The 17064-nt window shown below is 45.9% G+C and overlaps 1 pseudogene; it reads left to right on the top strand.

Annotated features, from left to right (window-relative positions):
- Positions 1-7101: 7101 nt before the first annotated feature.
- LOC136510859 (UDP-glycosyltransferase 87A2-like) lies at positions 7102-15266 on the top strand (annotated as a pseudogene).
- The last annotated feature ends 1798 nt before the right edge of the window (positions 15267-17064 follow it).

Genomic DNA, 17064 nt, shown 5'->3' on the forward strand with positions numbered 1-17064 from the left:
GTATCTCATTGTGCAGGGTTGTCGTGTTCTCACTATCATTGATAGCGGGAGTTGCAACAACTTGGTGAGTTCAGATTTGGTTGACAAGCTTGGCTTGACCACACGACAACATTCGTATCCATATAAACTTCAATGGTTCAATAATAGTGCTAAGACTAAGGTATCTAAATCAGCACGCATTAGCTTTTTCACAGGCTCTTATCATGATACTGCTGATTTTGATGTTGTCCCTATGCAAGCTTGTTCTATTTTGTTAGGTCGCCCATGGGAATTTGATAATGATGCTTTACACCATGGTAGAACTAATACATACACTATCATACATAAGGACAAGAAAATTACATTGCTACCTTTGTCTCCTACGGATATTATTAAACATGCTAATGAGATAAAAAATAAACCTCCAACAGACATTGCTAAAAATAATGGGATTAAGTTAAAAGGAGGTGCTTTTCTTGCTACAACTCCTGCTACTGCTGAGTTATGTGATAATCCTGATGCACCATGTTATACTATGTTTTGTCAACCTTTTATGTCTAGTGCATTGCCTGCTGTCACTAACCTTTTGCAGGAGTTCGCTGATGATGGGATGGAGTCGAGGACGACTCCAATTCTACAAGGAGGGGATAATGAGGACATCGCCAAGATGGAGTCGAGGACGACTCCAATTCAAGAAGGGGAGGATGATGAGGACATCGCCACGCTGGACACATCGACGCCATGGTCTTCCCCAAGTTGCAATTCGTTTCCAACTCAGCTGCCACGTCGTCCTCGGATTCAGCAGACACGTCGTCACTGTTTCGGTCATAACTTCCTCATACGACATCGAAACGGGCCGTTCTTGGATGCGTTGGAAAGGGGACGACGACGCCGTCGTTTTGGATCTGGTCCCAGCTCCAGAAGGTCCGTGGATCATTCTGTGTGACCACGGCAAGGTGCTGCGTCACCTATTTGGGCCAACTTGGCCATGTATCGTGTCGGGCCTTAAGCCCAAGTTGTGGGCGCCCAACCCCTGGCCGTCCCCAACCCTAGGTCGAGTCTTAGACTATAAACACAGCCGCCGCCGCTGCTACACAATTGGGTTTTGTTTAGAGTTTAGTTTTCCATCGAGAAACTGAATCGTTCATTGTAACTGTGGTGACAAATCCTTTTGCAGTGATCCAGGGCCCCCGTTCTTGATCTCCTCCACTGTGTCGATTAGTCCTTTGGAACCGAGTTCTTGAACCCTCTATTGATATTCGCGTCATTCATATTTGCAATTTCAGATTGCGTGTTTTACCTTCTTGCTTGTGCTCTTCGATTCGCTTGCAGGAAAAGCCTTCTTGGCGAGGTCAATCAAGTTGTGCTTGGTTGATAACCAACGGAGCAGTGGTGTAACGGTTGCAGGGTTCGAATCGTGTCTGATTTGAAGCCGGATCGCCAACGTCGAGATCTCCACAAATCGAACTTACCGGCTACCTCTCGGAAGATCGGGCCTGTATTCATCAGAGAGACCAAGAATCAGAGGCAAGCCAGAGAAAGAATAAACAAATTAAAACAAGGACGCCAACGCCGTGCTAGGCAGCGTAAGGAAGCTTGGATCAAATATGAGCCAGATCTGGCTGAGTACGACAGAAGAAAATCAGAACAAGAAGTCGAAGAGAGACGCGCGGCGAATACGCCCTACAATAGGATCTGAGAAGCACTAGAAGAACTCAGAGCGACATCACTTCCTAGTGAAAAACAGGAACAGCTCCGGAACCTCCTCCAGTCAGCAGCCCTAAGGACGCATGATGGAAGGACCCGCTCAAGACTACCCGCCAGGTCAACATCTCATAGGAAGGAAGATCAAAATGAAAGGAAGTCCGCTTTCGAGAGACTTAGGCCAAGTGGAAGTCACAATAGAGAAAGTAGAAGGGACCATAGTCAAAACTACCAAATCAAACAACCAAGGAAGATCAGAAGCGAAGCACCCATTCAAACATTCCCGCAGAACTACTCTCACCAAAACGACAGTTGGCAGGAAGGAGGTGCCGAATCAGAATACAAAGAAATCGGAACGCATGAAAGATTCCCCTGTTTTGCAAACAGATTTGCTTTAATACGACTACCTCACAAGTTCAAGCCATCCAACCACTCTAAATATGATGGCAAGACCAAACCAAGGCAGTGGCTTAGGATTTACTCGCAGTCGATTGAACTAGCCGGAGGAGGCGATGATATCAAGACCTTGTTCTTTCCCATGGCCCTAGAAACCATGCCCCTCCAATGGTTCGACAAATTAAATCTAGGGTCAATTAGAAATTGGGAGGACTTGCAAAGAGTTTTTTGTGAAAATTTCGCGGGTACCATTACGCACCCCATCACCCACGCAGAATTAAAAGGACTCAAGCAGAAAGGAGGCGAAAGTCTTAGAAATTACTATCGATGATTTGGCGAACTACGTGCTCAAGTACATGACATCACTGAACGAGAAGTAATCGAAGCTTTCTCTCACGGAATCATGGCAAGGTGGCAATTTCAGGACTTCTGCAGAGAAAACCTGAGAAACAATGAAGAATTCAGACGCACATTAGAAAAGATGATTACTGTAGAGGAGAAGACATGAGAAAGGTTCCCGGATAGAAACAACTAAGACAACTCGAATAAGCAAAATCATCGAAACATGAGCTGAAAAGATGCTTGAGCCCACCGATGAGGGTAGCTAATAAGCTAACACCCGAACTAAAAAGCAAAATGGCTGAAATTATGCCTGAGCATACCGACCGAGAGCAAAAGAGCTGAAAAGATGCTTGAGCCCGTCGATGAGGGTAGCTAATAAGCCAACACCCGAACCAAAAAGCAAAATGGCTGAAATTATGCCTGAGCATATTGGCCGAGAGCAAAAGAGCTGAAAAAGATGCTTGAGCCCGCCGATGAGGGTAGCTAATAAGCTAACACCCGAACCAAAAAGCAAAATGGCTGAAATAAGCCAGTTGTCCGACTACTCGTCATAGTTTCTGACTACTTTGGCTGTGGTGACCAACTACTCGATAGCTCATGTCCAAGTACTCGCAAGCTGATGCTCGGGGGCTACAACCTCTAGGGTCTCCTAAGCGCAAAATGTCAGGATCGCGCGCTGATTCTACCACACGACCATCAATCAAGCTAAGTCATGGTTTAATATTTTTTCAAATATTCTTTAATCATCATCTCTGGATATTATCCATATGCCTCCGTGGCTCTACTACAATTGATTTACTTGGGTTGCTGAGGCCTTAATCCGTGAAGCCTACTCGCCGGAAAGGGAACCATTTTCTGGACCACGTCATCAAATAAGGAGCTCGCCCACCGTTGGCTGCCTTACTTGGCCACTACTTCATTAGGTGAGACACATGCCCCGCGCTGTCTTACTCGGTTGCTGCTATACAAGTCGCCAGGACGTCCGACTACTCGGCCGCGGTGATCGACTACTCGGTTGGGGTGATCAACTACTCGATAGCTAAGGTCGACCTTGTTGCGGTGATTTGGAAATTCTAAGGTGGCGGTGATACGGGGTCTCCGGTGAGGGGACTGCCCACTCAAAGCCTTTTGATGGATTATCTAGGTTGTCTTGCTCGCATTGGATCATGGTCGAACGAGAAGATTTTACGTCAGCAAGATGAGCACGAATATGAGGATGCACGTGCATATTTATATGTACTTTCATTACTCAAGTGAAACAAAGGAAGAGGCATGACATACAGCAGCATGCAAGAAGACATCAAGCACGCAAGCTAATTATGGAAAGTACTCGGTGGCGCAGCTTTGTTGACTTGCAACGGTATATGGATAGCCTACTGCAGTTCACGGGTTACTTGGATACACCCTTGAGAATGTCTACAAGATCCTACACATCCTCAGAAGAGGTTTTCAGTTCTTTAAACAACTCAGATTCAAGACCCTCCAACTTTTTGTTCCAAATAGCAAGAGGCTCGGGGGGCTACACTCAGTAAGTGCACTTTTTCTTCCAAAAAGCGCACATCACTCAGAAGACTTCTTCAAGACAGGAGTTTTCAAACAACATAAGATTCAAGACCCTCCAACTTTTTGTTCCAAATAGCAAGAGGCTCGGGGGCTACACTCAGTGAGTACACTTTTTTCTTCGAAAAAGCGCACGTCACCAAGAAGACTTCTTCAAGACAGACCACTTCAAGGCCTCATGACAAAAAGAACCCGGACCGATTAATATCCGAGTTCTTTTTGATAAAGAACCCGGGTATATGCTCGGGCCCCCTTCGACAAAGAATCAGGGCAATTTCAAGACAAGACCCTCCAGCTCCTTGTTCCAAACAGCAAGAGGCTTGGGGGCTACACGACGGGAGTATTTTTTCTTCAAAAAAGCACACACCACTCGAAGATCCTAAGAAGCGCTACATGGTTTCACTCAAGAAAGCACTCGGGCGACGCTTGTTCCTGCTCGGCAAGACCTAGAGGAACAAAACAAGGCCTCCGGAGTTCAACCATGAAGTGCTCGAGGGCTTGTCGATGCGGGACCCACAGGATACACCGTAAGAAAGAGAGGAGATCTAGTTTGATTATGATTCCTCCCATGTAATCCTAGTAGTAATACTACAATGTAATCCTACTAGGACTCTACATTGTAAACCAACTGGACTCTAGTCTCCTGACTATATAAAGGAGGGCAGGGCTCCTTAGATGAGAGGTCCGGCAGAAGAACACATAACGCAACACAACACTTTACAATCAATCCAACACAAAGGCTAACGCTGACTGGACGTATGGCTTTTACTCGATCACGGTCGAGGGTCCAAACCAGGATAAATCGACTGTCTCTTGCGTTTACCGTCGAGTTCTGCATACGCTGAAGCCCGAACAAACTGCCCTGGGTACCCTCGTGACAGGCTATCGGTGGTGAAACATCGACAACTAGGTATAACTGAGCCCTTGCGCGTGCGTGCACACTCATACGCATCGTCACATGTGTACTCTTCATTCAATTCCCCTATCCGGAATACGGATGATGGGCTGAGTTTTGTTCTTCGTGAGCACGATGAGCTAGAGAAGGGTTTTCGAGCATTATAATATTTTCGCTAATGCCACGAAGCGGACGTCCAGGCGGACATACTATTGGGCTACGTGACGTCAGCTCAACACCCCTGGCTCTCTCGTTTCTAAATAAAAAAACGTTAATGCTAGCAAGAGGGCATCCGGGCGGACGCACCTCTAGTGGGCCGCATGACGCCAGCCCAAGACCCCATGCTCCTTTGTTTCTAAATAAAAAATCAGTTTGTCCATGTACTCGTTTCTATTTGCTCACTTGCTCATATCCGCTCGTCTGCCACCTCTAGGCTACAACGCTCGGCCGCTGGCATGGCTAGGCGTGACGGGCGACCACCTCCGAGGCATAGCGCTTGGGCATCGACATTGCTAGGCCACTCCGGCGCATCGCCGCTGCCATCCCCCGCCACGCCAAGCCCGTCCTCCACTGGGCCCAGGGTGCGTTGACCCATGCCGTGGAGCAGGTGCTCCCCCAGGCCACTGAGCAGGTCCTCGCCCAGAGGCGCACCGACGAGCGCTCCATGCACCGCGGCGGCGTCGAGCTCCGTGATTCGTTCAAGCAGCAAGGTGACATTGCGTATTTCAGATGTTTTATTTGGATGTTGCAAGTGTTTCATGTAGATGTTTTAAAAGTAGATCGGGATGCTGCATATGTTGCAATAGTTGTACACATATGTTGTAAGTGTGTTTATCTGAATATTGCACGCGTTTCACACATATGTTGCATGTGTTTTATCTGAATGTTGCATATATTTTGCAACGGATTTTTCAAGCGTTTTTATGTGTTTTTACAAGTATTTAGACGTATGTTATAAGTGTTTTAACTGTTTTCTTTGGATGTTTTAAAAATAGATTGAGTGTTGTATCTTTCTCATCGTCTTCTGCTTCCTTGTCTCGGTATCTCCTCCGCTTCTCAATGCTGGTGATGTCTCAATGCGGGTGATGTTTGGACGACATGGGCCCGGGCGTAAGAACAGGGGGCGTGGGTGAGGCGAGTGATGTTTGTACGGAATAGAGCAGGCGCTGAGCGTGGGAAGCTGCGTCCAGACACGGACCTTGCGCCGAACGTCGGGAAGCTAGTCGCTCAGTTACATTTTAGCCCACAAGCATGTGCAGGAGCCTGGAGAACAGGGAAGGTGTCTGCTAGCGGAGCCTCGTTGATATGACATTCAAGGCCCGTCACGCGGAGTGCCATATCTGCGCCAACTATAGCCCATCGACCAATTTGGCACCCATTCATTACCACATCATATCTGCTTCATCCGTTGCTCCAAAAAAAAAAAAAAACTGCTTCATCCTAAGCCGCCACGCGATATTTTGCCACTCCTAAGCCACCACCAACCTGGCAACCACCTCCACATCCTCCACGGCCATCATCCACCGTGCAAAGGCGAAGGCAAAGCGGCTTCACGCGTGAGGAAAACAGCTATAATTTTCAGTTTCAGTTGACGATTGACCTTTTTTTTTTAACCTGACGATTGACCTCGTTGGCCGTTGCCGTGCCGATGTTTTTTTTGGTTGCCATTGCGGATCAGGAATAGCCCTAGGCCCTGCCCAATAAAGAAATATAGCCATGATGCGTAGCTAGTCTTTTCTTTCTTTCTTCTTCTTTCTTTCTGTTTTTGCCATGTCTGTTCAAAAAAATCGGGTCTCAACGAGCCCAAAATTGAACTGGCCCAGGGTCTTCTTCAGAGACGCCCTTTCTCTTCTTGCACCAATCTTCGACACAATTGCAAAGCCTGGTCCTTGCTAATACTTATCGGGCTGATTTGGATCTTGTGCAGCTGTGCTTGAAAATAAAAACGAGATCCGAACCCCAAAATGTTCTCCTTTTATTTTCTGATTTTCATAGGACGCGATCAGCGAAACTATCATGGGTTCAGAAAAGTAATGGAAGGTGTCAGAAATGGCGTGCAGTTCATGGGCATGGGCATTCGCCAGATCCCGGAGGATATCGAGGCAAAAGCACCACCAACCAACCCCGCAGCATGACTGCGTCCCCAATGGCGGATCTCGTCACGGTTCACAAGACCACCTCAAGGTTTCTCGTGTGAGAGTGCGCCTCGACCAGGTGGTGGTGCAATGGGCTCCACGGCGGCACCGCCGTGCCACCTCGTGACCGGGCCGTACCCGGGCCGCGGCCACGTCAACGCGATGCTGAACCTGTGCCACCTCCTGGCAGCTCGAGACGGCGTCACCAATCACTGTCGTCGTCACCGAGGAGTGGCTCGGCCTCCTCGGCGCCCCGGCGGCGCTGCCGGACCTGGGCCCGCGCGTCCGCTTCGAGGCCATCCCAAACGTGATCCCCTCGGAGCACGGCCGCGCCAACGACATGGTCGGCTTCCTGGAGGCCGTGCACACCAAGATGGCGGCGCCGTTCGAGCGGCTTGCTGCCGACGTCTCCGGGTGCGAGCAGCTGTGCAACTCGTATACTAACATTGTTCTTCTTTGGCATGTCAACATTTCCGCAAGCTGATCTCGTGCTCTTATGCAGATGTTACTGATCCTTGTTTGATTGAAAACTACATTCCTGGCACGAAATCAATCAGGTTCGCTGATGTTGTGCCCACACCCACACACACCAATTCGATAGTGCTGGACAAAGTCCTTGAAGCCCACTCCTCTGCAAAGAAAGCACAATGTATCATCTTCACCACCTTCCAATAGCTCGAGAGCGACGCCATCGACGCGCTGAGGCAAAACCTTCCTTTCCCAGTGTACGCAGTTGGCCCCCTGCATCCCTTTCATGGCACTGCAAGAGCACAACAAGGCCAGTCCAGACGGTGACGGCTATATGGCGTGGCTGGACGCGCAGCCCGCGTGCTCGGTGCTGTACGTCTCGCTCGGCTGCTTCCTCGCGGTGTCCGCCGCCCAGTTCGACGAGATCAAGGCCCGGTTCCTGTGGTGCTCCGCGACGCCGACGCGTGCTCCCGCATGAGAGGCCTGATCCGCGAAGGCGACTCCGGCCGCATCGTGCCGTGGACGGACCAGCTGAGGCCTGAGGGTGCTGTGCCACCCTTCGGTCGTGGGGTTCTTTGTTAAACTATTCGGATCGTCGAGCTAGAGATCTAGCCGGGGTGCATGATAGATTAAAGATCTAGAACTAGTTCTAGTACTACCAGAGAAAAAATAGAGAGGGATAGTTGAGATCTTAGGACCTGACACCGCGGAAGGATTAGATCCAGAAGCCTCCATCGGGTTCGCTGTCGTAGGCTGCGCACGGACAGCGACGGTCGGGGAAGAGTCGGTGAAGTCCGGCGATGGGGTGAGGTGCAGTGAAGCCGACGGTGATGACGGTGGCGTTTTCCCCTCGCTGGCTGCGCACCCTTACTAGATCGGACTTAGGGTTTGTTGGTGGGGCGGATTGGCCACGGTGAACCTCGTACCTTGAGCCGCCGGCCTCCACCACTTTATATAGCGCAGTGTGACGGGGGCCCATCAACCATGTAGAGTTGGATGACCCCGATCAAAACGCGTGACCAAGGTCCAAAAGACCGTTGGACTTATTGGCTGGGAGATCAATCCAACATTCTCCCCCTTGATCTCATACTATTACTTTTATCTTTAAACTTTAAACTTCAATCATTTTATCCTTACTCATTTCTTCACAGATGATGCATAGAGCATGTTTTATCGTCACGGTCAATCGCCGATAGATTTAACAGCTACAATGCACGTCTCTGATCTGAAATAGTTACTTTAACTTTTGGGCCTTTTATAGTTCAGGAATCATAGGCTTTTCTTTAAACCCATGTCGGCTACATGTTCTCTGAACACATTGGGTGGTAAGCCTTTTGTAAGTGGATCCGCAAGTATCTTTTCGGTACTTATATGCTCAAGACTTATCATTTGATCCCGGACTTTATCCTTCACAACATAATACTTTATGTCAAAGTGTTTGGCAGCACCACTTGATCTATTATTGTGAGCATACTGTACTGCTAGATTATTATTGTAATATAACTTTAGTGGTCTATTGATGTCGTCAACCACCTTCAAACCGGGTATGAACTTCTTTAGCCAGTTCACCTGCCCCGTTGCCTCATAACATACTACAAACTCGACATACATTGTGGACGATGTAGTGACGGTTTGCTTTGAGCTTTTCTAAGAAATAGCTCCCCCTGCGAGAGTGAATATATATCTAGACGTGGATTTTCTATTATCTCCCGTATAATCAGAATCTAAATATCCCACTATATGGAGTGAATCAGATCTTCTATATGTCATCATGAGGCCTTTCGTTCCTTGCAAATAACGTAAGACTTTTTTTATTAATTCCCAGTGTTCTATTCCAGGATTGCTCTGGAATCTGCCAAGTAACCCGGTAACAAATACCAAGTCAGGGCGCGTGCACACTTGAGCATATTGTAAGCTTTCGACAACTGAAGCATATGGAACCGCTTTCATTTGATCGATCTCATATTGGTTCCTGGGGCATTGAAAATCTCCATATCTGTCGCCCTTGACTATAGGAGCAGGTGAGGGACTATATTTGTGCATACTTAATTTCTTTAAGACTTTTTCTATGTATGCTTTTTGTGACAGTCCTAATACCCCTTTTCTTCTATCTCGGTGAATCTCGATCCCTAGTACGAACGAAGCTTCACCAAGATCTTTCATATCAAATTTTGAGGATAAAAACTTCTTTGTCTCTAGTAGTAGACTGACATCACTACTAGCAAGTAAGATATCATTCACATACAGGACAAGGAAGATAAACTTCCCATTCTTAAACTTTGCGTAGACACAATTGTCCTCAACATTATCTTTAAACCCAAAATTCTTTATTGTCTGATTAAACTTCAAGTACCACTGTCTTAAAGCTTGTTTTAATCCATAAATGAATTTCTTTAGGCGGCATCCCAATCATTCTTTTTCTTCCATGACAAAATCTTTCGGTTGTGCCATGTAAACATTTTCCTCTAAGTCTCCGTTGAGAAATGTCGTCTTTACATCCATCTGATGTAATTCTAAATCGTAATGTGCCACTAATGCTATTATGGTTCTAAAGGAATCCTTACATGAGACTGGAGAAAAGGTCTTATTGTAATCAATCTCTTCTCTTTGTGTAAAGCCTTTTACCACAAGTCGGGCTTTATATCTCTCTATATTCCCTTAAAAGTCAAGTTTTATTTTATAGACCTATTTACAGCCTACTGTTTTAGCTCCTTTAGGAATTGTCTCCAAATCCCAAACTTTATTTGCATTCATTGATTTCATTTCATCTTCCATGGCCTCAAGCCACTTTGATGAATGATTACTTTTCATGGCTTCTTCAAATGAGGTGGGATCATCCTTTATTTGAAATTTCTCAGTGTTGTACACTTCATAGTCAGCAGGAATAGCTGATTTTCTAACTCTTTGAGACCTTCTAGGGGCCTCCTCATTTGGTACATTTTTTATTTGAGGCTGTTGTTGCTCCCCCTCATGTGTGGCAATAGGTTCTATAGGATCCTGAGAGACAGGTTCATCATCATCATTCATTGTTGCCATAGGCGGGATAACAACAAGTGCTGGCACCACAGTGTCTTATACTATCGGTGCAGCAACAGCAGGTAGTGAGAAAAATGACTCATGAATGATCGGAGTGGGTGCATACACCCGCTTCTCTTCAAGGTCAATTTCTTGAGCTACCATGCTCCCCCTCATCATTTCATCCTTTAGGAAGACAGCGTGTCTCATTTCCACAAACTTTGTATGTCTATCTAGACAGTAAAAACAGAAACCTTTTGACTTTTCTGGGTAGCCAATGAAATAGCAACTCACTATTTTGGGATCTAGCTTCCCAATGTTTGGGTTAAAAACTTTAGCCTCAGCAGGGCTCCCCACATACGCAAGTGGTTAAGTGAGGGGTACTCTTCCTGTCCACAACTCATACGGTGTTTTGGGCACCGATTTACTTAGTACTCTATTGAGAATATGAATGGCGGTTTTTAACGCCTCCATCCACAGACTTATCGGTAAAGTAGAGTAACTTATCATACTACGTACCACATCCATTAGGGTACGATTACGCCTTTCAGCTACTCCATTCTGCTAAGGTTCGCCCGGTGTGGAATACTAGGCTACTATGCTATTCTCCTGTAAGAACCTTACAAAAGGTCCAGAAACTTGGCCATATGGGGTATGCCGACCGTAGTACTCTCCCCATAATCAGACCTGACTATCTTAATCTTTAAATCATGCTGATTTTCAACTTCTGCTTTAAATATTTTGAATTTATCCAACGCTTCTGTTCTTTCTTTAATTGGATAAATATAGCTAAAACAAGAGTAATCGTCTATGAATGTTATGAATGAATCATAACCATCCACACTTTTCACAGGAAAAGGACCACATATGTCTGTATGAATTATCTCTAAAATTTATGTGCTTCGTTTGGCATCCTTTTTAATTTTCTTTACATACTTTTCTTTTATGCAATCTCTACATTGTTCTAAATCTGAGAGCTCTAATGGAGGAAGAATATCATTCTTAACTAGTCTTTCTTTCCCCCCCCCTCGAAATATGGCCTAAATGACAGTGCCATAATTTCGACAACGCATCGTGAGCTCTCTTTCGTTTTTTGTTTGCATTGTTCGATGAGGATACATTATCATTCACATCATATACGGAATTCACATTTTCACGAAGTGATAATAAATAAAGCTCGTCTTGTCAGAAGGCAAGACCAATACATCTATTATTAAACAATATCTGACATTTGCCATTTCCAAAATGGCAATCATAACCATCATGGTCCAATTTTGATACACTAATCAAGTTTCTTTGCAAAGAAGGTACATAAAGAACATCTCTAAGAAAAAGTATGAAGCCATCAGCAAGCTCTAGCGAAAGATCGCCAACGGCCTCAACATCTGCTTGTACTTAATTTACGACTTTAATGAAACTTTCGCTTCTTTGCAAAGTTCTCATTGAACGGAATCACTGTAATAAATTAGCAACATGAATAGTTGCACCTGAATCAATCCACCAAGTAGATTTTGAAAACTTGACATACAAGGATTCATTTACGAACGTAACAATGTTCTCACCTTTATTTTTCATAATCATCTTTTGGAAATCGGGACAATTCTTCTTATAATGTCCCGTCTTCTTACAGTAGAGACATTGGTTTTTATCCACTAGGAATTGCTTGTTCTGAGACTGTTGCATGGGACCCTTTCCAGATGACTTGGAGGAAGAGCTGTTATTATAGTTCTTTTTCTTATCTTTTAGGTAGTTGACAGTACCACCCTATGAAACTTTTATTCTTTCCTTCTCCTGCACACACATGGCTATGAGCTTTTCTAAATCCCATTTCTCGGGTTGTATGTTGTAATTAACAACAAAGGTGTCAAATTTTTTGGTAAAGAAGCAAAAATCAAATGAATAAGAAACTCGTCCTTGAGTGCCAAATCCATTGGTTTGAGCCTAGATGCCAAATTGCTCATTCTCAGTATGTGCTCTCTAATGCCACTGCCGCCACCGGAGTACCTTTCTATGACCAGTTGCTTGATCAGCTGGGTTGCATATGTCTTTGAAGAGCCAGTGAACTGACTCTTTATTCTTTCTAGGTATTCTGTGACCGTGTCATAGTCTGGAATTGAGCCCACTATTGCAGGCTCAATTGTATTCTTTATCACAGCCAAATATTTCTTATTGGCTGTGACCCACTTTCTATTTTCAAGGTCAAAAGACATCTTTACGGGAGCAAAGTCCCGCTCTCTGTTCTGTCATGCAGCATCAATCTCATCTGTCTCTCTCACCAGTGTCACAGGTTCTTTGGGACATGGTATGGTGACTATCCAGTCCACCTCAACCAATATGAAGGCCAAGTCGATCTTTTTCTTCCATTTAATATAGTTATCCCATTTTAGAGTGGGGATCTCTTTGATACAACTCATTAAGTTGTATCCGCCTGAAAACATAATTCAAATAGTGTGAGAACACAAATAATAACAACAACAATTGCATGCCTTAGTTCAACGTTGGTCAAAATTAAAACATACAATTGTTCTCTACACTAATTCTACATCACCGTTGGGTAGAAATAGAATTAATGCAAGACAAAACATCATAATATTGCCATTAATCAACGTTGGTCAGAATAACAACAATATTATAATCAATTTAAAACATATCCAATTTCAAAATTAAATTCTCCCATTGGTTCGAATTTAATAATAAAAATTACATCTTTAAATATGCAGCGAAAAAAAATGAACTCATTTTCTTGAATTTTACCCACAGAAAAATCCTTTTTTCTATTTTCTTTTAGCCATTAATCAATTTCCAGAAATAAAACTTTTACTGGAAAAAGAAAAATAAAACTGATTCACTTCTACACTGTTCATTCGGCCCAGCAACCTAAACGGCTCGGCCCGCTTCTTTCGCGCGACGCCCGGCCGCACCCAGGCCACAACCTGGGCCTAGGGCGGCAAAGCTGGTCGACCGCGCGCGCCCGCCTGGGCCGCATCGCCGGCCCGAGCATCTAGCGCCGTTGGAGCCGATCGGACGGCTACGTGGCGTCTTCGGGTGAACAAAACCCGCCCCCGGCCGCGGTCAGCCAACCCTAGTGGCCATTCACATTCGCTCTCTCTCTCTTCGCCTCACTGCTCTCTCTTCTCTCCTACCGTAGCACCGAGCGACGAGCTTCGACGGCGAGAGAGAGCAGCGAGCCTAGGTGCCATCGCTGGCCCCCTCGCCGGCGTGCGCGCTCCCCAGCGGGTGAGCGTGCCATCGTCGAGTGGCCTGACCGTGGCACCGTTGTGGCCTCATCTGGCAAGGAGTGCCCCGAGCCGGCCTTTCTCTTCCCCGCGCGCCGGCGTGACTGCAGTGCCGCGCAACGGCGAGGTAGGCCACCCCTTCCCTTTCTTCCCCTTTCTTTTGATTCGTTTGTTCGGATTTCATCCGATTTCCTAATTAGGGTTAGGGTTAGGGTTTGGGATGGCCACTGTTTTTCTTTTTCCCCGATTTGATTTCTTCACGGGTTTGATGTTCGGTTTCCGGATGAAACCATGTAATCATCTCTGTCCCAAAACCCGATCTAGGGTTTGGTTGTATCTATTCTTCACTTTTCCCGAACCCGATCTAGGGTTAGGCTTAGAGTTTCATTCATCCGAATCAAAAACTTTTATCAGATCCGAAAGGATCGAAGTTAGGGTTCAACCGAACCCTTTGTCGGCCGAAGCCCCTTTCTACTTTCTAAAACCACACTGGATTTCTAATCATCTTTTCCCTTTTCTAATTGATTCACCCGTTCTAGATCAAAACCCTAGAAAACATGCTCTGGTACCATTGTTAAACTATTCGGATCGTCTAGGTAGGGATCTAGGCGGGGTGCATGATAGATCAAAGACCTAGAACTAGTTCTAGTACTACCAGAGGAAAAACAGAGAGGGGTAGTTGAGATCTTAGGACCTGACACCGCGGAAGGGGTAGATCCAGAAGCCTCCATCGGGTTCGCTGTCGTAGGCTGCGCACAGGCAGCGACGATCGGGGAAGAGTCGGTGAAGTCCGGCGATGGGGTGAGGTGCAGTGAAGCCGATGGTGATGACGGTGGCGTCTTCCCGTCGCTGGCTGTGCAACCTTGCTAGATCGGACTTAGGGTTTGTTGGTGGGGCGGATTGGCTCACGGTGAACCTCGTACCTTGAGCCGTCAGTCCCCACCACTTTATATAGTGCAGTGCGACGGGAGCCCACCAACCATGTAGGGTTGGGCGCCCCCGATCAGGGTGCGTGACCAAGGCCCAATAGGCCGTTGGGCTTATTGACTGGGAGATCAATCCAACATTCTTCACCCACTGCGGCATGAACTCGACGCTCGAGGCGGTGTACGCCGGCGTGCCCATGCTCACCCTGCCCATCGCGTTCGACCAGCCGACCACAGCCGGCTCGTCGCCGAGGTGTGGAAGACTAGGGTCGGCCTCAGGGACATGGCCCGGGCGAAAAAATTGCAAAAATGGGACTCTAAACATGATGTGTTTGCAGATTTGACATCAATCCATATTTCATAGATACAGATGGACCCATATATCATCCACCCCTAGTGTTAAATCTATAAACACCGCATATTTGGAGTCCCATTTTTGCAAGAGGAGATCGCCGTGGCCATGGAGAGGCTGATGCGCCCTGACACGGCCGAGGTCCAGGACATTAGGAAGCGAGCGGCGCTATGGAAGGATGCGGCTCGGGCTGCGTCTGAAGACGGTGGATCCTCGTGGAAAGATGTCACGTCTTTCATCAACTTCGTTTCACATTGAGATCTCCGAATCTCAAACGGAGTCACTTCAGCAGTACAAACTAGGCTGCACCTGTAGGTGCTGTGATTTTTTTTTTTATTTGCAGAGTGTGCGTGCTGCACACAGTGACACAGATGAATCACAACAACTTGGGCCGGGTAGGATGTGCTTATAAGAGGAGCACTGTAGGTGCTGTGAACTGTGGTCGATTCTCACAGAATTAGTGTGATATCTGAGTGTTAGCAGAATCTTCAGTTAGACAACAATAAACATGTTGCTGCATCCAGTTGACAGCAGCTCTTTTAATTGTTCAGATCAAAGTTCAGAAGATTTGAAAACCTCACAGGTAGAATTTTTAAAATTCACTTCGTGAAATCATCCGAAAGAAAAAAATGTTCCAGTCAATCACAAATTAATAAAGCATTTTATGAAAGCAAATAAGAAACTTTCAAAGTGAAGTGTTGTATAATTGGTTCTCAGCGAGTCACTGGCAGGATCTTTGAATAATTGCTGCTTCATCTCCCTTTCAATCACGAAGTGTTTCAGGAGTCATTCAAATCTGTAATTTGGACAGTCTTACAAAAGTGAAAAACTTTAGGTGACAAAATTCACAGGGAGTCAGTGTGATCTGATTGAATGTTAGCAGCATCTTCATGCAGTTGACAACAGCTCTTGTAATTGTTTGGATCAAAGTTCAGAAGATTTTGAAAACCTCACGAGTAGCATTTTTAAAATTCACTTCGTAAAATTATTCGAAAGAAAGAAATGTTCAGTCAATCGCAAATTAACAAAGCATTTTGTGTAATCATTCAGAAATTCTCAAAGGGAAATGTTGTATAATTGGTTTCTTAGTGCTGGGATCTTTGAGCAATAGCTGCCTCATCGCTCTTTCAAACAAGTGTATTTTCAGTCAATCACGAAGTGTTTCAGGAGTCATTTCAATCTGTAATTTTGGCAGTCTTACAGAACTATGAAAATTTTTTAAGGAGACAAAATTCTAGGAGGGAGTCAGTGTGATCTCTGAATGTTAGCAGAATCTTCAGTTAGGCGCTTGTTTTGATTGTTCAGAAGATTTTAAACATGCTGTTTTATGTAGTTGACAGCAGTGTTAGATTGATCTCCTGACCAATAAGCCCAACGGCCTATTGGGCCTTGGTCTCGCGCCCTGATCGGGGGCGCCCAACCCTACATGGTTGGTGGGCCCCCGTCGCACTGCGCTATATAAAGAGGTGGGGGCCGGCGGCTCAAAGCACGAGGTTCGCCGTGAGCCGCAAATCCCACCGACAAACCCTAATTCCGATCTAAGAGGGCGCGCAGCCAGCGACGGGAAGCTCCGCTGATCCTCGCCGTCGTCACTGCTACGCCCGACCGCACTGCATCGACGTCCGTGCAACCTCTACTTCACCCGTCGCTGCCCGTGTGCTGCCTCCATCACCGAAGCTGAGATGGCTAGCTCCACGACTCCCTCCGAGGGCTCAGGTTAAACTCCACCACCTCTCTCCTCATCTCTCCGTTCTTTCTTCTATGTTCATCCCGTATTCAAAGGAACGAACCCTAGATCTACTGCTAGAGATCCTAAGTGAAATTATCATCTTTTAATTGTTCAGAACTTCAGATCTACCCTTGTTCAGAAGATTTGAAAACTTCACAGGTAGCATTTTTTAAATCCACTTCCTGAAATCATCCAAAAGAAAGAAATATTTCGGTCAATCACAAATTAACAGAGTATTTTGTGAAATTAATCAGAAATTTTCAAAGTCGAATATTCAGTGAGTCACTGGGATCTTTGAATAATCATAGCTGCTTTATTGCTCTTTCA

This window comes from Miscanthus floridulus, chromosome 16 (assembly GCF_019320115.1).
Source record: "Miscanthus floridulus cultivar M001 chromosome 16, ASM1932011v1, whole genome shotgun sequence".
NCBI lineage: Eukaryota > Viridiplantae > Streptophyta > Magnoliopsida > Poales > Poaceae > Miscanthus > Miscanthus floridulus.